Below are 12095 nucleotides of genomic sequence, written 5' to 3'. Positions count from 1 at the left end.
GAATAGTGTGCTAAAGAGAGTTAGTTCTGCAGCTGGTGGTACGGTGACAAGCTATAGTTTTCTATTTATGAACTTTTGGGGTCAAACATACTTTGTTATTTATAAAATATTGTGATAACTGCTTGATGCTTGCTTGCTGCTCCTTTTTCCTTAATATTATTTAAAATAAATTTTCAGCATAAGGTGATGATTGCCTGCTCTTGCGTAAGGGCATGTTAGAGTTGAACTGCATCCAATAACTTGATTTAATTTAATTTCAACAAAATGATTTGGAAATAATAACCAATATGATATAAAAAGAGATAAAGAAAAATAAATAGTAAGTGTATGTATATATGTATCATTACTCTAAAAGTAAGCAAGCAATCGTTTTGTATTTTCTCGGTTTGTACTAGAGTTTTCTTCCTTTTTGTGTGATAAAATATTATTCTTATGCAATGGGAATAAAATCTGTGTTGTAGTGTATCTTGGACCACCACACATTGGGTTAAATTTGAGGAGATTGATTGAATTTGAGTTTCCTTGATTACAGTTACACTTACAACTCAACAAATGGTTTCCTATATATAATTGAAACAATATGTGACTAATGCAAAAAAAAAGGATACAATAAGTGGCATGCCTCATTTGTGCTGCCGGAGGAATTAACAGGGGCTTGAGAAGGATTTGACTGGGTTATAACTTATAATTCACCTTGTCATTTGAGTAAATTTTTAGCATCAAAGCAGGTTTTAAAGCTTATGCTGGCATTTCTACCGCTGCTATCATAGTCTTGTTTAAAATTCTTGAAACTTTAGAAGCAATTTTTATGTTTGAGTTTTTGTATAATTAATATAGGTTATTAATATTCACTTTATTCTTTTTTTAGAAAAAATGTAAAATTATTAATTAAAAGTTATAACAATGTAATTTCAATGTCTTACCATATATTATATCATGTTCTTAATATTTTATAGCATTGTTATTTTCTATAGAACTTTTTATAAAAAAAACTTTAAAAAACTTTTTTTTTAACTTAAAAGAAAAAATAATATGTGTATATATATATATATATATATATATATATATATATATATATTTAATGTTGTTTGAAAATAGTTTCCCCTACTTTTATTACGTTGAATACATTTTTTGAAAGATATTTACTCTGTTCCTTGAGAACTTTGATATGAACAAGGTGCTTGAATTTGGAGTCTTATTAGCATCAGGAGGACAGGTAAAATTGTTTCTTCTTACCATCTAAACTTTATATTTTCTGGTCAATGTACTCTCTATACATACGACACACGGATTATTATCAGTTGTTGCTGATATGTCGAGATTGTAGCATAGCCTTCACTTTATGTCCAGTAAGTGCAAATGAAATGATGACTTTTAACTAAGTTCATGGTTACTAAACATGTATGGCATATTCTCATTATCTGCTCTAGTTAATGTAAATGGACACTTGTTATTAGGAACTCCAATTTCAGCTGCTGTAGTTAGACACTTAATATTAGTGTAGTATATTTTATGGTTTCCAATTGGAAAGCTCACTCCAAAACCGATGGTACTATAGAATATAGATGTGATTGTGGAACCCTTTTTTCAGATATATTATCTTAACAATTTTAATGTGTGCTAATATATTACTTGATTTCCCTCAATTATAGTTTATATATCAAAAGGGTTTCTCTTAATTTTTTCTCACTAGATAATTTGTTCTCAGTGCATAAAATAGGAGGTAATTTGTTATTTTTTTATCGATGAATATTAATTTTTTAGTTTGATTAAAAATGTCATTTCAAGATCCAAACTCACAATCTCTTACTTTTCTTTTCTCACTTCACCATTGTTAATTTATGTGTTTTTTCTTTTGTCTAATGCCATAATATACATGTAGGAACATTGGTAAAGGTTTGTTGCTCCGATTAGGAAAATGTTTAATGTATGTTTCATTTTTTAGATGCAAAGGTGAACAAAAGAGAGAAATTAGTGAATGTAACAATGTTATAATGAAAATGAAAAATGATGAGAGCTGAAATCTAAGTGATCCTAGAATGACTAAGAGAGTCAAACCCGTAGCCATGTTTGTGAGAGTAATAAATTCTGGGATATAATAAATAAATACTATCTAGAAGCTGGTGTTATTCTCATTTTTTTGGGCTTAATTCTTGGTGCTATGTACTTATCTTGGTGCTATGGGTGACCATGTAGTGATTGGTGTTAGAGATAGGGAGAGCAACATGAAGATTAAGCTTTGAAACTTGAAGAAATTTTGTTTTTTTACATGTCCAACTCCTTGAGTGGCATTTGTATTGATTGTTGCATCTTAGTCTCTATCTTCTCATATGTACATCATGCATCATCATGTAGAGGTAAGAAGATTGTTTCTAAAGCTAGAAACTTCTTCAGTGCATAAAACTCTCTGTTTTAATCAATTACAAGGCTGATCGTAATCGATTACACAAGTGTTAGTAGCTTGCAAAGAGATTCTAGTTTTGGCTTAATCGATTATCAGTTAATCGTAATCGATTACATAGTTTAGTTAAGACCATGTCTGGTTTTTCATGAGTCTCTGCTTTAATCGATTATCAGGTGATCGTAATTGATTACTTCATTCTTAAAGGTTTTCCCAGAAGTGATCAAGAATACTTTAATCGATTACATCAAGAACCTAATCAATTACATTGTTCTTGAAAGTTTTCCAGATGTTAGGAAGAACACTTTAATTGATTGAAATGATAATATAATCGATTACTTTTTTGAAATAATAGATTACATTGGATATTTAATCAATTACAGGCAGTTATAACTATTTTCTCTATAAATAACCACCTTGTGTTCTCACTTTAATAAAAGAAAAGAGAGAGAAGGATAAGTGTGTGACTCACAACTTCTAGACTTCATTTTTTCTGAAGCTCTCATGGTAAAAAGTAAGTTGTGAATTTTGTGTGAGATCAAGAAAAGACTCATTCACTCAAGCAAATGTGATTGAGCAGGTTGTGTCTCTTTTTGACTCACATTTTCATGTGTTTTACATGTTGTTAACATATGCATGAATTTCTAAAGGCATGCTAGAATAGGATTTTCTAGTTTGGGCTAAGAGTAGGTTTCTCTTAAGCTCTTATTCACAAAGGACCCTTCAGTTGGGTACCTTAGTCTATTTTTTTTTTGTGATAAGAACTGAGATTGATTGTGATTGCTTGTAAGAATTTTATGCGCATAGTGAAAATCTAATTTGGTTTGGATTAGATAACCAGAGTAGCTTCTCTTGAGGATAGAGAGTGAACCAGTATAAAAATTGATGTACATCTTCTCTTGATCTTATCTTTCTTTCTCATTGTATTCTTGATCAATTTCCTGAAGATCAAAGAAATTATCTTTTTGAATAATAATTTTAACAAAAGGATTTTGTGTTAAGGATGATTGATTAAATATTGGTGTTAACAAAAGTTTGTGCTACAATCCTTGGAATAGAAAGTTTTTTTTTCAAAACTATTTTATGTGTGATTTGATTTAGAACGAATTCACCCCCTCTTGGTTTGTGAGTTCTACCATCTTTTTTTAATTAGAGTAAGTATGCTTGTCTTGAACTATTTATTAATCCCACATGTAGTTTAATTGTCATTTGTCACACGATCCTTGTCCAATGAAAATTCTCTGCTTCCAAGGATACATCTTGTGCTTAACTTGGACTCTTTAATGAAATATTTGGCTTATAAAAAAAAGAGTGGTGTCGTGTGGCACAAAAATTGTGGGTGGTGGACTGTCCATTTTAGAAGGAGGACATCACATATAATTGGATGGCTAGCTATGGGCCTTACTAACATATAATCTATCTATAAATATGTTGAGCTGAGAAATAATGAATAAGTATTTTATCTGTATGAAAGGCGTTGAAATTAATATTTGCAATCTTAACAACTTCACTAAGATATGGAATTCCAAAAAACCTCTTACATTTATTCCTTATGGTTTGATAATATATCTGAGTATGTTGAAAATAAGTAATATTTATACCTTACAATTTGATAACGATCATTTAAATTTGTTTCTAGATTAATATTATGATATAATAAGTAATGTGATATCATAATGAAAACAATATTTTTAAATATTTTAATTTAAAATCAATATAATTTTTATAAATTAGTTTTGGTTGGTTCATTGTAAAAATAAACAAAATATTAAAAAATTTGCAAAAAACATCAATTTTGACAAAACCGATGTTGTTAGCGTACTTTCTACATCGATTTTGGCCAAAAATGATGATGCAATCCAACCCCCAAGGGCATTGGATAGAAGATGCCAAAAAGATTGGGCTAGAGATGCAGAGAATGCCCTAGGGTTCTCACGAGCTTTAGGGTATATTTTGGGTCCATGGGCTAAGTATGAGTTCACCTTACTTTGCAAATATTAGAATAGGTTTTCCTTCTTTTAGGCCTTGTATTTTGGCCATTTTAGGTTTGTAGGGTACCCTACCCTACCCTACCCTACACACACCTCTCTAATAGCTAAACTCACCCCCCCCCCAAATATATGTGTTGCAACCTACCTCACGACGGGACGGTGAAAGCGAAATAAATAAGCCAAAAGTGTTCGTCTCCAAGGGAGAAAACAAGCAGAGTCGCCACCAATGTTTATTTGAGAAAAACGTTAGATAAAACCAAAAAGAGGTCTGCAAATTTTGAAAATAAGGGTTCGGGAGTTGTTTACGCATGATGAAGGTATTAGCACCCCACGCGCTCGTCGCAAGGGACGGCAGCCTTTGATCGAGTATGCGCAATGTGACTTCAAAATTATTTATTTTACCTTTTTATAGTTTTTTACTTTTTGGGGTAAACAAGGGGGATGCCCTTGCTCCTATGTATCCTTAGGTGCGATGAGGAATTCAGACCTACGTAGTTCCTTAAGTCTAAATGTTTGTGTGTTAAATTGATTTTATGTTTTTTGAAAGATTTATTTTAATTGCGAATAAAAAGTCGTCAAAGGCGTTGGACCTTGAAACGATGTTTTAAGTTTCAAAAAGTGGAGATAATTGATAAGGCGTTGGACCTTGAAACTATCTCAAGTGATATTTGATAAAAAGAAGAGGTTATCAATTGGTTTTATCTTGGTTTTGTTTATTAACTTTCAACCTCTTTAAAGATGACTTTACAATACTAGTGACAGGTTAAGATTGAACTTTACAAAGAAAACGAGATCATCAATGATAGATGGAGGAAATGAATATGCACAAAACAACAAGGGGGACCCCTAAGGGTGCATAGATCACATTTGAATCTTAAAAGCAAAACTAACCGACGGTCGCACGAAGAGCACCGAACAAGAAACAACATAGAGATTGATCACAGTTGTGATTCGGCAACGCCTTGGCTTCATTTCCTCTTCTTTCTTCTTCTTCTTTCTCTCTTCTCTCAATTCTCTCCACTTCTGAGCCTTCAAAACTTTTAAAACACCCCTAGGACGTCTATTTATAGGCAAAGAGTCACTTTGTGGCAAATGCAGCTCACCCAGGTGAGCTGAAACTTAACCCTGAAGCAGTGAGCTCGCCCAGGCAAGCTGGTTTCTTCACCATGAAGCTATTTGGTGGCCCAGGCGAGCTAGATGCCACCTTGGGCGAGCTGGGGTCAAGAAAATTCAAGAAAAATACCCTTTTGCCCCTTTCTTTGGTATCCTTTTGTATTCTTGATCAAAATATTGAACGATCATTTGTTTTGTGCGGTAACTAGTGTCGAACAACACAGTTCGGCTAGCGAGAATCAAAACATCAGTTAATGTCTTATAAAGTGTAATAAAGTGTAAAAGATAGAAGACATTGAAATCTTTGAAATGTAAATAAAGACATTGTAGTCTTTGAAAGTGTAAATGACGGAAGACATTGAAGTCTTTGAAACATAAATGAAGACATTGTATTCTTTTGAAAGCGTAAATGACTGAAGACATTGAAGTCTTTGAAATGTAAATGACAGAGGACTTTGAGTCCTATGAAAACATAAAGACAGAGGACTTTGAGTCCTATGAAAGATAAAGGCGAAGACTTTGAGTCCTATGAAAGATAAAGGTGAGGACTTTGAGTCCTAAGAAGCACAAAGACAAGGACATCGAGTCCTATGAAAGACAGAAGACGTTGAAGTCTTATAAAGTGTAAAAGACAAAAGACATTGAAATCTTTGAAATGTAAATGAAGACATTGTAGTCTTTGAAAGCGTAAATGATTGAAGATATTGAAGTCTTTGAAAAGTAAATGAAGACATTGTAGTCTTTGAAAGCATAAATGACTGAAGACATTGAAGTCTTTGAAAGCGTAAATGATTGAAGACATTGAAGTCTTTGAAATGTAAATGAAGACATCGTAGTCTTTGAAAGTGTAAATGATTGAAGACATTGAAGTCTTCGAAATGTAAATGAAGACATTGTATTCTTTTGAAAGCATAAATGACCGAAGACATTGAAGTCTTTGAAATGTAAAGACAGAGGACTTTGAGTCCTATGAAAGATAAAGGCGAGGACTTTGAGTCCTATGAATGATAAAAGTGAGGACTTTGAGTCCTATGAAAGATAAAAGCAAGGACTTTGAGTCCAGTGAAAGATAAAAGCGAGGACTTTGAGTTCTGTGAAAGATAAAAGCGAGGACTTTGAGTCCCGTGAAAGATAAAAGTGAGGACTTTGAGTCTTGTGAAAGATAAAGGTGAGGACCTTGAGTCTTGTGAAAAATAAAGGCGAGGACTTTGAGTCCCATGAAATAAGCCAATAGGTACTAGTACCAAAGGGCCTAACCTTATGAGAAAGCAAGAGGTTGACTCTTTGAGAGAGCCTCTCATCCTAAACTCAAAAGATAGGATATTAGATTTGGATTTGGGAAATTGGTATATAAAGAGAAATCTATGCACTTATAGCCTAATATGAACATGATTTTTGGGATGCAGATGCGTGCAACTTTCATCTTGAAATGCAGTAAATGTAGGCTTTGTATCTGGTAATGCAAAAGTGATCGGAGTCATACCCGAATCAAATAAATATTAAAATGCAGTATCTAGGAAGTGATCCTAGGTCATTTCCTAGTGAGCAATGATCAACAAACATTCATAACATATAATAATAAAACAGTAACAAAATGGGGGGGTATTTGTTTTTGTAATTTAAACAGCAAGCAAACTTGAATTAATAAAAAAATAACTGAACTAAAACATGTTGTTTCCCCTTGATTCAAAAGCAAGTCTCTTATCCTAGGTTACAAGAATTTGTCCCTAATCAGTTCAACCACTTAATCCAACCTGAAATTAATTTACTAAGCAAAAATTAACACAAGGCTGTCATTATGTGATTAAGCAACACATACACCAATTAATTCCTCTCACATGTCCATTAAGCATGAACGTTAATTAAGCACAAAGACAATTAATCAAGCATTAAGCAAGCATGGATTAATATCAGCAACAAATACAGAATAATCGGTGAAGGGGAAAAACTTATCAGAATTTAATGTTAATAACAAAACCTCAAAGAGAGCTATGCTTAATCCTCAAGAGAAAACAACACTAGAGATTCAGCCTTCCATTAACAGCAGAAATGAAAAGGAAATCAGAGGTAGAAAACGAATTGAAATTAGAAGACAAAAATGAAAACGAAACTGGAATTTGAAGCAAAAAATGAAAATGGAGTTGCTACGTGAACAGTACCATGCGCATGAACAGTAACACCAAAAACTGAAATTGAAACCCCACAATATCTCCCCCGTTAAAAGTAACTGGACCATCCTTAAAACCCTAGTAGCTGGGCTAACTAAAGGTCACTAGGCCCCAAAGCTTACAAATCTGATTATTGGGCCTAATAAGGTCTAGTGGCCCAATTACAAAAATACAGCCCAAAAATGAAATAAAATAAAATTGGGCGACAAATAAAATTGTCTACTCTCTTAAAGTCCAAGCCGGTTCAGCCCAATTCCGGATCCAAACCCAATTGCTTATAATTCTCCTGAAATTAAATTAAAACACAGAATTAGTCAAGTAGGCCCAAATGATAAAACTGCATAATTAATTTGACAATTAAGGCTAATCAGTAATTAAAATGGTGACAGAAAGGGGCAAGAAATAGGAGAAAATAATGGCACATCAAATTCCCCCACGCTTAGCCTTTTGCACTCCTGGGCAAAATCACAAAGCAGAGTAAGGAACAAATCCAGAGACATTAAAGAGAGACAAAAAAACACAAAAACATTTACATATTTCTCAATGAATCTCAAGGAACGAAAGGAATGGGCAGCATCCAACACGTAAAGAGATAAAGAATCAAGATAGTCATGAAAATCATCCAAGCACCTCAAACATGGCAAGGTAGTCAATCAGCTCAAGAATTGAATGAAAAGTGATAAAGCCTCACAAGATATGCACTCTATCTCTCAAGTGTCTAGGCTACTGTTTACTCTCAGAGCACCCATGAAAAACAAACACCACATAGACTTGGCAAGACTCTAAAATTGACAACCAAACACCACAAACACATGCACATGAGGATCAAAAGGTCTTTTAAGGTTGTAATGGGGCCAGGGACAAGGTAGAGGAAAGTATGGGATAAGTAGCTAAAACCCAAAGGAATAGAGGAGCAATGGGGAATAAGTGGAAATTAAGCAAAAGTAGTAAACCCAAAACCAAAATTAAAAATTAAGCATAAAAAATAAACCCAAAACCTCCAATATCAACAAAATCAACCAAGTCCTCAGACCAGTCCAAGTCCTCAAAACAAGACCTCATTTATTCAACTTCATTCTTTTTCTATTTTTTTTATTGAACCATAGCATTTGAAAGCATTTTGAATATTTGAAAAATAAAGCAACAATTAGGCAATATATGTATATACATCAAGCATGGAAAAAATACATCATCAAGCATGGCCAAAAAAACATATCATCCAATGAAACATACCACCCCACACTTATTCCCAAAACAATTCCAAAGCTCCAAAATTCCTTAAGGGTAGGGTGATATCATGGTTTTTCACTTAAGGCTTGTAATGAGCTTCAAAATAAAGAAAGGGGAACATAGGCTCAATGGGGCTATCAAAGGAATTAATTCAAGGTAAGCTCATTTGGCTAGAGGCTTATAAGAACAAAATGCCTAAATCATCTCCCAACATGCATGTGAACTAAGAAGTATCAACAAGAGTCAAGCCAAGGCTATTGTGCAAGCAATCAATGGGGCAAAACACACCGAATAAAATAGATGATGATGGCTCAAAATCTCACCAAGGGTAAATCTATCACTTTCAATTCAACCATTCAAAACTAACTTGACATGTAGAGAAAAACAAGGATTTCAATTCACAAAATGCCAAGAAACTCTTATTTCAAAAACAATTACCCATTACCTGTACATAACCTAGAATTCAAAGAGAAACATGCAATGTTGTACACAAAATATAAAACCAAAATAACAAAATTAACCTAGAAAAACCCAAACAAAGAACAATCTCCCCCCACACTTAAACAACACATTGTCCTCAATGTAGCACAATCATAAGATCAAGAGCAATCAGAACAATCAATAAATTTGGACAAGTGCAATAAAAGTAAAGAAGGAGATAGAAAAAGAAAACTCCCTAAGTCATGGCGGAAGAGAAGTAGGGTGAAGTAAGGAGGTCTCTTCCACCACTACATCCACTAAGGAGGAATTTGTGAGGAATGGTTTCAGCCGGTGTCCATTGACCTTGAAGCTCTTATCTATGGATTCACTTTTGATCTCAATTGTACCATAAGGAAAAACATTAGTCACCACATGATGCAATCCTACCCCGCAAAGGCATTGGATAGAAGACTCCAAGTAGATTGGGCCAGAGATCCAAGGGAAGGCCCTAGGGTTCTCATGAGCCTTAGGGTAGATTTTGAGCCCATGGGCTAAGTATGAGCCCGCTTATCTTTGTAAATATTAGAATAGGTTTTTCCTTCGTTTGGGACTTGTATTTTGGCCATTACTAGTATAGGTTTTAGCCTTGTATTTCGAGGTATTTTGAGTAGTCTTTGTAGTAGGGATTTTTTTTTATTTTCATGTATTTTGTCTTAGGGGTGAGCTTAGCTATTATAGGGGTGTGTAGCTAAGCTCTAGCTTCTCATCTCAAGGAGGTGAGCTTAGCTATTAGAGAGGTATGTGTCTCTAAGCTCTAGCTTCTTTAGGAATCTTCTTAAGGAAGCTTCTCAAGGAGGTGAGCTAAGTTATGAGAGGGGTGTGTGTAGCTAAGCTCTAGCTTCTCAAGGAAGTTTTCTCAAGAAAGCTTCTCAAGGAAGCTACCTAGTCTATAAATAGAAGCGTGTGTAACACTTGTTGTAACTTTGATGAATGAGAGTCTTGTGAGACACAACTCAAAGTTCCACTTCTCTCCCTTTTTTCTTTCTTCAATTTCGTGCTCCCCCCTCTCTCTTTCTCTCCCTCTTTCTTTTCCTCCATTGAAGCATCCTCTCCAAGCTTCTTATCCAAGGCTCATCTTGGTGGTGAAGCTCCTTCTTCCATGGCTTATTCCCTAGTGGATGGCGCCTCCTCTCACCTCTTCTCCTTTGTCTTCCGCTGCATCTCCATGGTGGAAAATCACCATTAAAGGACCTCATTGAAGCTCAAAGATCCAGCCTCCATAGAAGCCCCACAAGCAAGCTTCCATCTCCACAAAAGGACCAATCCACTTTGACCTCAACTTACCACTCATGAGTCCGAGCCTAGAGTTATACAATAAAACTTTCTGTCCAACCACGAAGTCCTTCTTAGCAATCAAGCTGTCATGGAACTTCTTGGTCTTCTCCTTGTAGAATTTGGAATTCTCATAGGCTTCTAAACGGATCTCATCTAGCTCACTTAGTTGCAACTTCCTTTCGTCTCCAGCCTGATCAATAGAGAAGTTGCAGGTCTTTACAGCCCAGTAGGCTCTGTGCATTATCTCTACAAGAAGATGACATGCCTTGCCAAAGACAATTCGATAAGGAGACATTCCTATGGGTGCTTTGTAGGCAGTCCTATGCACCCAAAGAGCATCATCCAGCCTGGTGCTCCAATCCTTTCTGTTCGGTTGCACAATCTTCTCCAAGATCCTTTTTATCTCCATGTTTGAAATCTCAGCCTGCCCATTAGTTTGGGGGTGGTAAGGTGTGAAAATTCTATGCACGACCCCATACTTTTTTAGCAAGGCATACATGGATCTGTTACAAAAATGGGTGCCTTGATCACTAATGATGGCTCTAGGGACTCCAAACCTGCAAAACAGATTAGATCTAACAAAATCCACAACAACCTTAGCATCGTTAGTTCTGGTGGCTTTGGCTTCCACCCATTTTGAAAGATAATCAACAGCAAGGAGAATATAACAAAACCAAAAAAGACAAGGAAAGGCCCCATAAAGTCTATACCCCAGACATCAAACACCTCACAGAACAACATGGGTTGTTGAGGCATTTGCTGTCTCCATGAAAGTGAGTCACCTGCTCTCTGACAAGGCTCACAAGTGCTACAGATTCTCCATGCATCCTTGAAGATGGTGGGCCAATAGAAACCGCAGTCAAGCACCTTGCAAGCTGTCCTCTGTATGCCAAGATGGCCACCTAGTGCGGAAGAATGACAGAATTGCAGGACCGAGTCAATCTCATGGTCTGGAATGCTTCTCTTAATAACCTGGTCACTGCACAACTTCCAGAAATAGGGGTCATCCCAAATATAATGCTTAGCATTGCTCTTAATTTTATCAGTTTGAGCTTTAGATGCTAAGGGACGAAAAACAAAAGCAACCAAATAATTCATAATATTAGCAAACCAAGGTGTGGGGAAGGAATAAGAAATATTATACAGAATGTACAAATGGTCATCCGGAAAATCATCTCGAATGTGTGAGTCCTCAGATGCATGCTCAATCCTACTCAGGTGGTTAGCCACGAGGTTCTATGCACCACTCTGATCACGGATCTCCAAATCAAACTCTTGGAACCAAAGCATCCACCTGATCAATCTAGGCTTTGATTTAGCCTTCTTCAATAGGTACATTAGAGTTGCATGGTTAGTATAAATAATAGCACGAATACCAAGCAAATATGAACGAAATTTCTCAAGAGCAAAAACTATCGCTAATAGCTCATTCTCTGT

The sequence above is a fragment of the Glycine max genome, chromosome 1, assembly GCF_000004515.6.
Source record: "Glycine max cultivar Williams 82 chromosome 1, Glycine_max_v4.0, whole genome shotgun sequence".
NCBI lineage: Eukaryota > Viridiplantae > Streptophyta > Magnoliopsida > Fabales > Fabaceae > Glycine > Glycine max.
The sequence above is the reverse complement of the archived record's forward strand: the minus strand, read 5'-3'. Positions refer to the sequence as shown.